Source organism: Syngnathoides biaculeatus, chromosome 7 (assembly GCF_019802595.1).
Source record: "Syngnathoides biaculeatus isolate LvHL_M chromosome 7, ASM1980259v1, whole genome shotgun sequence".
In the NCBI taxonomy this organism is placed as follows: Eukaryota; Metazoa; Chordata; class Actinopteri; order Syngnathiformes; family Syngnathidae; genus Syngnathoides; species Syngnathoides biaculeatus.
In genome coordinates, this window is record NC_084646.1 from 9,990,306 (window position 1) to 10,003,617 (window position 13,312).

Genomic DNA, 13,312 nt, shown 5'->3' on the forward strand with positions numbered 1-13,312 from the left:
CATATCGCTAATGTAAAAACAAACTTCAGGCTACGACCGGCGTGGAAATAAGACCACATGCTGACCGCATCGCTGACGCGTTCCCTTATAAAACAATGACATCACGATTAGCATATCTTTTATTAATCGGCCCGGCGAACCCGCTAACTAGCGCGTCAAGTGGCGTCGTTCTCACGGAGCGCGGCAGCTGAAGGAATCAGGTCATATTAGTGCGCTGGCTATCGATAGCCGCAATCAATTCAATTAGTTTGTCATTTACGCTCTAATGTATGCATGGATTTCTCTTTCAAAAATTTGCCTTTAATTTCCCCTCGCCGCCGTGAGCCCCGGCCCTCTTCCTCCCGCCAGCGTCCAGATAATTAAAGGCGCTTCCTGTCTCGGCCGCGTCTGAAGCGCTAACGCTAATTAGAAAGGGCAACAGTTGCGCCGCGTCAATAGCGGATTAGGATTAATTAGGGTACCAAATGACAGATGAGCGCCAATGACAGCGCGGAGGTCAAAGCAGAAGGACCGTTTTCACATTATTTACATTCAGAAGTGACATTGATGTTATTTTTTATTTTTGGTTGTTTGCTGGACTCCCCACCCAAAAAAAATGTTTTGATGGGGCATGGATGATCTTTATTTATTGTTTTTATTTTTAAAAAAGGTCATTCCAAAACTGAAAGACTGTTTACGTACCAACCTTTTTTGAAAACAGATTTTTCATTTGATTTTTTTTTTTTAATATTTCAATGAAAAAACAGGCAATGAAAAAATTATTATTTGATCTGTTGAACTCACCCGTCATCGGTAGACTTTTTATCGATGATATTTTGTCGGTTGGTGGAACCTCGTGAAAGATGCCTCTGCTCCTGAAAACACATTTCAATATTCCCGATTAAAACATTTACAAATAAAGAAAGTTACATTTCATTTAAAAAAAAAATACTTTTTCTGTTATTATAGTGACATCATTTCAAATTGATGCTATTGTTGGAGTTTTTGCTCAAGTAGATGCTAGCTGTGTTATGCTAGCAGAGCACGAACAAAAAAAGAAACGCTTTCATATTTTATTGGTGTTTTTGGGACTAAAATGTCCTCAATTTCTCCCACCTAGCTTTAGAAATGACTTACAAACAGGAAACAGACAAATAAAAACTGTTAATTTCCTTTGCTGTGTTTCACAATGTTACAAAAAAAATGAAAAATCACTCGACCGAGTGTTGTTTGTTAGCTAGTGGTAGCTAGCCAGTGGTCGCTAATAGTATGCGATGGGGTGGTACGGTTATGCATTTTTATATAAAACTTGACAGGATGTGACAAAACAATTACATTTTGCTATGGATCCAAACACACGGCGACCATATTTTGCATTTGTGCGAGTTCTCGGTAAGTAGATGCTCATTTCCCAGATGGCTGCTGTTGTCCCGACACATTAATTACACAATTGATTGTGCGAGTAATGACCCAACGGACAATGAATAAAAAGTTATCGATGATCGAACATGTGACTTGCGCCGTCTGCGCCCACGGGAGACGCTCGCCCTTTACGCGCGTGAGCCGGCGTCACGTGTACCAGCCCGTCCTGGGTGACGTCACCGGACCGGGTCGCATACTTGTTGAGTCCAGTCCAAGGGTTTGTGCACGAGTAGGAGACAACGGCGCTCGCATTTTTGAGACAATTCGTCGACTTACATTTCAAAGTCTTTTTTTTTCCAAGAATGACGTAGAGATCCGAAAATAAAGCAATATAATAGCGTGAATTTATAACTTATATAATAATAATAATATATCTAATATAATAATAATAATAATAATGCATGTAATAATATTTGGATTTTTTTTAAATGGGACTGTTTAAAAAAAGTTTAAAATGTTGTTATTTAAATAAATTCATATATAACATAATAATATGTACAATATTTGATTTTTTTTTAAAAAGAGACAGTTTAAAAAAACAGTTTAAAAAGTGTTATTTAAATAAATTCATACTTCAAGTGAAAAAAGAAGAAAATAAAGTTTTACTTTTACAAGGAAAAAATAGCAATGAAGTCTGATTTTAATTTTTTTTCCATACGTATTACAAGAATGAAGTTGTAATTTTTAAAAGACAATTATATTGAAAAATAAATGACGTGATTAGATATTGCAAAATTAAAGTGGTGTTTTTCCCCGGAATAAAAGGCACGGTTTTACCAAAAAGTATTATTTTCAATAATAAACTTGTACTTAACTTGGAAAAAAATGTACTGGTATAATAATAGTAATATTAATGAAAATGTAGTAATAATAGTAATAACAATCATAACAATAATAATCATTTTTATTGTTGAAGTGATGTGAGTATTGTTGTAAAACAAGTTGTGACATTACAAGACATTATTTATTATTTTTTTTTTACAATAGTCAATTTGGGAAATTGTCGAGAACAAAGTGAAAAAAAAAATCCTGGAAAAATTATACTTTTTTTAAAATATAGTTTTCATTAAGGGGATTGTTAATAAGAGTTTCACAATATTTCATAAGGGCAATAATAATTTCAAACTAATTTTTGGAAAAAGATTGTAACTTTTTTCAGGGGAAAATAAAGTCATGATTTGAGAGGGAAACGTTTTTTAAAGCAGTAAATTTGAGTGATTTTTTTTTTCGAGTATAAAATTATATTTGTACAATGATGTCATCATCTCTTTTTTTAGGATAAAATTGTTTTTTTTTCCCCTCTGAGACTAGTCAATTATATAGAAATAATTTCTTTTCATGAAAGAAAGAAACGCAAGTTAAGACGGATTTTGCCTTTGTTTGCCGGGTTGTTAGCTTCTTAGCACGTTAGCCACTGACAGTCTGCGTTATTTATGAAAGCGGCGCGTCCATCCATCAGAATACGCGTCGGCGCCGATCAAATATTCCCCGGTTGAGGCTTAATGCGTTGCACCGCGACCCCCCCGGGAGGACGGCGGGCAGGGGCTGCACTGCTGGGGGGCATACTTAGCCCGTGAGTCCCCCCAGAGGAGCACTGTTATTATTGCTAATAACAAGTGATAAATACTGGAGTGTACGTGGACACGCGGCGCTGAAAAAAAAAAAAAAGTGGCAACAGAAAAAACATTTTGGCTCAGCGACTAGTTTTGTTTTAAATTTGAAATATAGATATATATATTTTTTTTCCTTTGGTTTTGAAATTATCATCACGATTGTTGTTCAGAATTTGAATTTTGGAAGTTTTTATCTACATCATGATCAATATTGTTTTAGATATTCAAGACATTTGTTGTTGTGTTGTAAATTGTATATACCAATTAATATATATATATTTCTGCTTAATGGATTAAAATGTGAATTTTGTAAACTTTTATCTACATCATGATCAATACTGTTTTAGATATTTCACACATTTGTTGTTGTGTTGTCAATTGCATATACCAATTAATATATACATTTCTGCTTAACGGATTAAAATATGTTCAAGAAATACACATATGCATATTTTGCTATTTAGCATACTCGTATTACATATAAAAACTACACTATTATTCATACAGTATGTACAATACTATTAATACGATCACATTTTGTCTGTTTAATTGCCATTATTAATCATAATAATAGAAGTAGTAGTTCTTAATAGTAGTAGTTTGGCTAGCCCACAAAAATATGATTCAAAAGTTTTTTAAAAAGTTGTGTTTTTATAGAAAATAAAAATGAATTACAATTTTCTAATAATTTAAAGTATTAAATAAAACTCAATATAGTGATGTAAATTGTATATACCAATTAATATATACATTTCTGCTTAACGGATTCAAATATGTTCAAGAAAAACATACATGTATATTTTGGTATTTATCATACTCACATTACATATAAAAACAAAACTATTATTATTCATACATTATGTACAATACTATTAATATTATCACATTTTATCTGTTTAATTGCCATTATTAATCATAATAATAGAAGTAGTAGTTTGTAATAGTGGTAGTTTGGCTAGCCCACAAAAATATGATTTAAAAGTTTTTTAAAACGTTGTGTTTTTATAAAAAATAAAATTGAATAAAATTTTTCAAATAATTCAAAGTATTAAATAAAACGCAATAGAGTGACAAATGTGTATTACTATATTTAGTGATTGCAATTAATAATGTAAAATCATAATACACGTGATTTATATGGAACAGTTAAGAAACACAAAGGCAATTAAAAAACGTAAAATTATTCACATTGTCAAGCAGGTAAAATATGAAAAAACAAGCAATACAATCTAGCCACGGTCAACATGTTTCTGTAGTGTAGCCGCAGTACATCATCTCATATGAATGTAAAAGCTGTGTCGTTCCACTGTATGCGAAAATAGACAATTTCTTGAACGTCAATTTTTGCATTTGAAAAGCGCTTCAATTGTGCCTCGGTGTAAAACGTTCAAGGCTGGAATTTGACCTCATGAAGCCCAACGACAACCACAAAGACCATCGAGTCAACTGTCAGGACAAATATTTCCACTCGAGTCGACTTTTCCAAAGGAGAACAAGTCATACAATAACGAATAAAAAGATGTCAAAAGCTTTCCTTCGCGGGCACAAAGACGAGACGGCGCGTGCCTCCGGGGGGCGCTCTGCCGGATTATTCTCCAGCTCACGTGACCTGGCTGAATGGACATTTTTCCAAACGCTTGGAATCGCCCCGAAAGAAAGAAAACGCAGCCCGAAGGCAGCAACGCGAACGGGATTTTCCACTCCCCCCACCCCCCCCCCCCCCCCCCGCATTAGCCATTAGCTTTCAGGCTAAAGAGCGCTCACAAAGGAACGCCCCCCCCCCCCCTCCGATTGTTGAGTGGCTTCATTTTGGAGCCACAATGGAGTGCTGTGTGCATCTAAACGTCCCCTTTCCTCCTTTTCGGAGCCACTTTCGCCCGATGTATTGCGTTGCACTTATTCCGTTCTTTTACGCCCGAATCTCACGGCCGACTTGGCCCATCAAATATTCACATCCCCGGCTGACGTTTTCCCGTGGCCGCTCGGACTCCGCTTTGCGGAAGTCGTCGCCGTAAAACGGGATCGATACGGCGTTGCTGAGTTATCTGCATGAGTAAATGGCGTTGTTGCAAAGGTCCCCCCCCCCCCCCCCCCAAAAAAAAATGCACTTTTCTTAGCATCGCATGTCGCACCAGATTCCAACAACGTAGCAAAACAGCCACTAGTGCACCGTAATTTTCGGCCTATAAGCCGCGACTTTTTTCCACACGCTTTCAACCCTGCGTCTTATGCGGTGATGCGGCTGATTTGTGCATTTTTTTTCTATCGGCCACAAGGGGGCCGCTTGAGCGGAAAAGGTAAGAGTGAGGCCGGCGGACTATATGTGCCGCGCAAGTGACTTTTACCGGGATGTTTTTTTGTTTTTAACCAACCCTATTAGCACTGTGCTAGCGCTGTGCTAGTGTGTTGCTGCTGTGTTACTGCCGTGTCTCAGTGACTTTTACCGGTATGTTTATATATATACACATACACAAATTAAAAAACAAAAGTTCCATTAAAAACAGCTTACAGTGCAAAAAATATAATTCAAAGCGGAAATACTCTAAAATGTATGAGGGGAAAAAAGAAGCGTTAAGTATGAAGCAGTGACCTATTTCACGGAATATATGTGCCGAGCAAGTGACTTTTGCCGGGATGTTTCTTTTTAACTGACCCTGTTAGCACTGCGCTAATACACACATTGTTATGGAAAACGATGCGATTAATTTATGTAGTTGGGAGGTTTTGGATCCCTGGAGATATGAATATAATCTAAACATTTGCAGCATGCCCAGGAAGGCTTAAAAAATATATATTGACACATAAATGTGTAATGGGAGAGACAGATGTTCATAATATTGTAATGATATATTTTCCACATTCATAATTATAAATAATTAATTATGAAAGTTACACACTTACCGGTGAAAAGTTACTTATTTGCGTTCGCCTGCGTGGTTTTGACAGCTAACAGCCCAACAAGAATGAGCCATATTAACACCAAAAAAAGCGAAAGCTAACTTATTCCAATATTTTGTTTCGCAATGTACAATTGTAAGGATGTTTAACAGTACCCAAAGCAATGTTTTGCCCTGACCGGAAGTTGAAGCCGAATTGCCACGCGAAAGGGGCCTGTGCCCATTCTGGTTTTTATTTCACGTCATTGGTTTTAAAGCACGAGTACCACGTGACTTCCTCCTTCTCACCCGTGCTCATTAACAATGGCCGCCGTCACAAAATTTTGAACAACGAATACACCATTTTAAATCGATTTTTAACCCTCTGTTTTCTTACAACTTACTCACATCACTATCTAAATGCAAATATTGTACGGTACCTGAATAAATGGAGATGAAATGACAGCTCAGATGACGTTCTTCTTCCTCCGGAAGCTCGACCGAGAATGAAACGTGGCGCCAAGAGCGCCCTCTTCCTTTCTCGCAGGCAAAAGCAATCGAACACCGATCACTCCTCTGAAAGAAGCCAACCGAGCAGATTAGAAAACGGCCATTTTGCACAGGTAGAAACAAGTGTTTCAAAACCGTTTTTAACTATGACCAAACATTGTAAATACCTGTTTAACTTCTCTTAGAACGCGAATCTTGTGGCATTTGCCATGTCCTCCCTCGCAGACAAAAGCAATCGAACCCCGATCACCAAGTGTTTTTAAACTGTATTCAAACATTGTAAATACACCTTTAACTTCTCTTAGAACGCAAATCTTGTAGCATTTCCCACGTCTCAATAAAATCCGACTTACACCCCCATGATTTTTTAAACCTATTAATGAATTACTGACTTTTCAATTATTTTCTGATAATCACGTATCTAATCTATAACAATCACCTAGCAAAGCAGCAGAATTTAATGTTAAGCGTCTGAAAACTTACACAAATTCTGACAAGTGTGTTATTTATTTGAGGAAATATCATTTTTGCTTTCACTTTCAGTTGAATGCTAAAAAAAAAAAAAAAAAAAAAAAAACGCCACTCGGGTTCGGTTTATGTGGCAAAGCAGCTACGCTGTTTAAGAGGGTACAACTTTACAAAATCGCAAATAAATAAACACCAATTCAACATCTGGAGTTATTTACATCAATAAGCCTAATAGTTGTTTTTCTTTTGAGTTGAAATTTGGCCTTTTCCTATTGCTACTAAGATTCTGCCGACCAAACAAAGTGGCTAACGTAATATTGATTGTCAGCGTTACATAGGTAGGCGCCTACTCTACGTTGAGTCACATTTAAATTTTGTAAAAAATGCGATAAATTTGTTCAAATTAGGCGATCAGATTAGTTTCGCTTTGGGTCAACGGCTAAAGCAATGTTTTCCAACTATCGCTAAATTTCAGCCCATGGTAGCAATGCTAATATTTGACACAAGATTTTGATAATCGACTTGCCCACATTTCTGACCATATTTCCGCTACATGATACTGTAGTTATTTCCAATTTTAGTCAAAGCGCAAAAACATTTTGCTATCACCACTTAGACTCCGCCCACAGAGCATAACAGCTAATGTATGCAAAAGTTTGGTATTTTTCGTAAAACGTGCCAACATTCCCGCAATATTATCGTTATTTCCTCCACATTTTAATAACGCGTAGCCAGCCCTGCCTCAAATATCAAATATCAAAGCACGTAAGTGACACCCGCAGGAATTTTTGTAATTGCCTAAGGAGGCCACTGGATGGCACCAAAACAATACCTGTGTATTAGACATGGGTTTGGCCTGAGCACAAATGTAAAAATCAGCAAAAAATTGTGTAGGCATAGGTTCCAAAAATTCCAAAAAATTGGAAAATGTGAATTTGTAAACGCCAAACAGTGTGTAGCCCCAACATTTTTGGACTTCTCCAAAGATTGTGATAAACTGGTCAAAATGAAACACGTTAATATCTCCCACACTCTTTCAAAGACACGAAATCTTCTCAGCGGCGTCCCGCCGTAGTCGAATCTCAGCATTTTACAGCTGACTAATGAAATATTGAGGTCGGTGGCGGCGGCGGCTGCACCGAAGGGGAGTTCATGTCCGGCGTCCCGTCTCCGACATCCCGGCAGGAATGTCGTACAGGATGGGGGGGGGGGGTGTTGATAAAAATTTGATGGCAACGAGCCGGGATATTGCTAGCATTCTCCCCGGCGTCACGATGAAATCTTAATCCGAGTTAATGGAAGAGATACGAAAGCCTTTCCTCGTTCAAACACACGCTCTGCATTATTTATCAATTATTGTCAGGAAAGTGATTCCGCTCTGAGATTTCAGAGGCGAGGAACGCTGGGGAAACATCTCTCGTCTTTTTGACCTCCGATGCCGCCGCATTTTACAGTAGAGCTAGCGCTGCAATCGGGTAAACTCCGCGGCAAATGGGGGACGGCGGCCGAGTGCGTCAAAAAAACAAACAGAAAAATCAAACTCTCCAGCCGGGATCCTTTGTCCTGAAGGTCGGCACTTTGCTAAAAGCTCGCTAACGTCTCAGACTCGCCGCCGTTCGCCGGCTTCCTTTTAAAAAGCCTGCCGCAACGCCGCCGCTATTATTTTTCTTTTTTTTTTTTTTTTTTGGATCCACCAATTACGCGTCCGCAAGACTTCCTCTCAGCCTAACTCGGGATGACAGGCTGCTCTTCGGCGGCGTAACAGAAACGTTGTACCGCGCTGCAGAACACGGTGCGCTAATGTAGCTGCCGCGTGTCCGGCGCGGTTGCGCTGCTGTGTTACCGCGCCGCGACATGGCAGCGAACAGGTCTTCATTAGCATTAGCACGTGTAGCCGGGGCCTCCCTCAAGACGACCCCGTGTCACTCAGCCGCCCCCCACCGAATGCCAAATTCTTTCTGCTCAGCTAACACGCTACTTCCTATTAGCATGCACAACTGACTGGCGATTATTAAATAATTGTTGACTAGTGTATTTAGTCAGATACAGTGAGGCACCTTTCCGTCTCCTGAGGGACATCATACAATTTTTCAAAAATATTACAATCCCTTCTAGCTTATGCCGTTGGTGTAGCTGTCAATAGAAAATTAATATTGAAATTCGCAGCTTTGTTAGCATCACTGCTAAAGGATTAAAAGCAGAACTCATTGATTGATTGATTAACTGTTACGTATTACTTAAGATTGTCCATTTTTATTGCTACATGTTCCACAATATCAATTCTAACATTAAATATTGTTTACTTTTGCTCTCGGACTCATCAATAATCCAGGAGTCCAGCATTTGTTAGCTTTCAGACGGGCGACTCCACCAGACGCTAAATGGTAAAAGCCGAGCGGCAGCGGTCACGCTAAGAGGATGTCTTTTACTTTGGCGGTGGGCTGCAATGCGTTTCGCTTTGGCGGGCGGGTCCTCACTTACGAGGTGATAAAAGCATAAAAAGGAGGCATCAATGTTGGATGCCGTGTCGCCGGGAGGATACGGCGCTAACGTAATTTGGGACGCCGAAGACGACAAGCGTTTTCGCTTCGGCGTGTCCCGCTTTTGCCACGACACCCAGGAAGTTGCTGGGGGGGAAAAAAATAGCCCGGCGGGAGTGCGGTCATGCCGCCGCGGGTTAACGCAAATGGACGTGTTAGCATTTGAACAGGCGGTGCAATACATTATTTAGCCTCGCAACAACATCCCTGTCGTGTAAGCTAGATGGCTAGTATGCTAACTAGCAAGCTAGCTCATTATCAGCTGAGTGCAGGATTCGGCGGGATCATCCCTGAGTGACGATCCATCACTTATTGATGTCCCGCCTTGTTCTTAACTTACTTTAATTATGAGCGCTGCTTAATTCGAAGCCGACGGGGGGCCGAGGGGAGGCTTTGTGTGTCGCTTAGATGTCGCACAACTTCATCAGCGACCCGCCATCCATTATTCAGTCGCCCTTCTTATAGTTTCTTGAGTTTAGGGGGAAGTCATGCGGCAAAAAGTCTGTGAAAGTAGTTGGAACACCAGCAACAACAACAACAAAGAAAAAGCCTTTACTTTTTTGTTTGTCGCATTACCCCTCTTCAGAAACCCCCCCACCCCACCCACACACCCACCCTTGAGTGGGGACGGGAGGGAGGGGGCAGGCTCGGCGGGTGCACCGCGAGCAATTTCTTGACCTTCTAGCCGCGGCCGAGGTGATGCCGTTAATCTTCGCGAGGCTCCCCGTGTCAGGAGCGCCCCCGCCCCCGTAGGGGACGGCCGCCGACCACCCCCGCCCCACCAAAACCTGCACTTGAAACGCCTGCGTCGGCTCAAACGCGGGAACTTCTTCGCTTCCATTTATTTTTCAGGGTCATTTTTTTTTCGCCCCTCCGCCGCAACCCCTACAAACGGAGCTCCCCGATCGGGAACACGCGCAGTCAACTACGCGTTCTCGCAGTTAATTAAATTCCAGCTGACATTTTCCGCATCCTCGTGTCGGGAGGTGCCCCCCATGGGGGGGGGGGGGGGGGCCGCCGACCGCCTAGCGCCGACTTGCACTTGAAAGTCTCCATTGGCTCAAACAAGGGCAGTGCTTCCTTTTTTTTTTTTCTTTTCTGATCAGTCAGTTTTTCAGGGTATTTTTTAAAGTACATGTTTAAGTACAAGTTTAATTTTTTTCCCCCTATCCTGCAACGTAACCCAATTTTCAACCAAAAACTGCTGAGTGTCAAGACCCAAAAAGTATTTTGAGGGGACAGCCCCCAACCACCTCCACTTCTCCAACTTCAACAAGAAACCAACAAGATGTCTTTATTGAGTCATACACGAGAAGTTCTGTGAGATTTTTTATATTTTTTTTTTTGGTCCTTTTCATCCATTTTTCAAGATATTTTTCATTTGTTCTTCCACACCTCCAACCCGAGCCGGCTCAAACAATGGAAGGTCTCGCTCACTCTCCCTCGTCTCCCGCTTTTGTCCGTCCATCAATTTTTCAGGATATTTACACTCCCTACCCCGAATCCGAGCCCCGGCAACTGATTGGGGGGACCAGAACGTGAACCACGAGTGATTTTCATTTGTGTTTAATGAAGTCCAGATTGAGATTTTTTTTCCGTCGTTATGTCGGGGGGTGCCGCGGTTTGGGAAGGAGTCCAGCCAGGCGCTAAAAGATTGACACTAAAACCGGCAAGGGGTCAATATCGACCCAAGCACTGGAAGTTCTTCATTTGTTCTCCACTGATTCCTTTTTTTTTTTTTTTTTTTGTGCTCGCCATCCATTTTTCAGGGTATTTTCTTCCTGACCCAACTGCAAACAAACTGTTTGGGACCAAACTGAATTATAGATAAGATTTTATCAAATGACACTTTCCACTTTCAACGTCAGAGTGTTCCGTCCTTGAGGATAGCCGCCAACTGTCCCGGACCCACCGTGTTTTCGCCATCAGTTCTTCCCGCTCTGGTCCCCCCCACCCCACCCTCCAAGCCAAGACACCCCCAAAAAAGTCAACTCTTTGGACAAGAAAATCGCAACTGTACGTCTGGAGGAAACAGAAAACAAAAACCTTAATTACATCCCATCTGAGATCTTGAATCTCTTGGACGGCCGCCCAACCCTGACCCCATCGGCTTGGACTTGAAATGTCTTCATTATTAGCTCAACAGCGGAAAGTTCTTCACTCATTCCTACCCGTGATCATTTTATCTGCTGTGCCGCGACCCCGATCCCAGCCGAGTCCAAAACAAACCATCAACTAACTTCGGACCCCAGAACGTTAACAATATATGAGAGAAAACCTTTAATTGACGACTTCATCATCCTGGTGTCAGGACAGGCCCCCAGCGCCCACCGACACGCACTTGCCGCCGCCCCCCAACCCCAGGCCCGGACAAACCAACCGATCGGGAGCGGCGGAACCGAACCGGACCTGTGAAAGAACCTTTAATTCCGCCCAATTGACATCTTGAACATTTCAACAAGGGAAAAAAAAAGTGAGGCTCCCCGTGTCAGGAGCCCCCGAGGGACGCCCCCCCCCCCCCCCCCCCCTCGCCCCACCTACCCCCCGGCCCACCAGCTTGCAATTGAACCCCGCGAGACGTCTGTATCGACTTGTTCTCCCCTGCCTCCTTCAGCTTTCCATTCCATCCATTTTTTTTTTTTTTTTTTTTAGCGTTCTGCCGCCGCTCGCTAAGCCAGGCCCCTGCGCGTCCATCTGTCGCGCGCCCAGCTCGTCCCGCCTTGCTGTTGTTGTTTTTCACCCGCTGCTGGCAGCCTTCGAGCCACAGAAGACACTCTTGTATCAATTACTCACACCTGACAACCTCGGGATAGAAAAATGTTTCATCGTGGCATCGGCAGCCAACCCATCTGCGCAGCTGGCGAGCACGCACAGCTAGCCTTATTAGCATAGCGGCCCGAGCTCGCTCTCGCTAACAACTTCCTAGCATAATTTAAAAGAAAGTGGGACGGTTGTTTTTTTTTTTTGTTTGTTTCTTTTGATGACATCATAGTATCTAAAACGTGTTTTAGCATTTCAATTTAACAACATTACAGCAATATTTTCATGTACTACAAATACAGTGCCGAGGCCTAAAATGTGCCGAACGATGCGTTTTACTGCATACCATTAGCATCTAGCTAGCATCACAGCATTAGCTTTGTTAGCCAAGATTATTTTCCACATATTTTTGTTTATCTTGGAGTCAACAAAAATTGTACCAGTTTTTTTTTTAAGGATTAACCTGATTTTGTAGCCCACCATAGAGTTTTAGAAACTAGATAGTAGCATTGCATTTTTTTTTTTTAGTTTATATTATTCCACAGATGAAACTGTATATTGCTTACCTTGGTACAGAAATAATAAACTGACTATGTGGACGGCTGCGCATTTTAATCCATAATCCGATCACCTGTGCGTATTGTCTAACTGTCATAATTTTTTGATGAGCTTTAGTAAAATTTCAACAAATGGTCGCCAGAGAAATGTTGGACTTTTTTTGTGTTGCACTGCGATTGGCCAGTCTGTTTTTCCAAGAGTGTGGCAAAACAAAATATGAATTACCAACCTCAAAACAACACTTAAAAACTGTATTAATTTATTCAGATGGCTCAAATTCTTCTTTAATGGTATGTTTATGTTTTACGTTTATTGCCTCATGCTGCGCCACTTATTTATTTCTTCATCTCCAGCGCACAATTAAAAGAAATTGGAGCAGAGTTAGTTAAAAATCTCCGATTTTAAAATTTGTCTGGAGACAAAACGATGATGAAACAACAACATTCCCCGTTTGTAAAATGCGAGCGCTGGTGTCGCGTCTTGTCTTCTGGTGTCCGAGGCGCTAATTTGTGAGTTTGACGCGTGTACTCGCGAGTTGTTTGCACCCCCGCCTCCACCTGGGCTTGTTTTGGCATTCTGTCAAAAA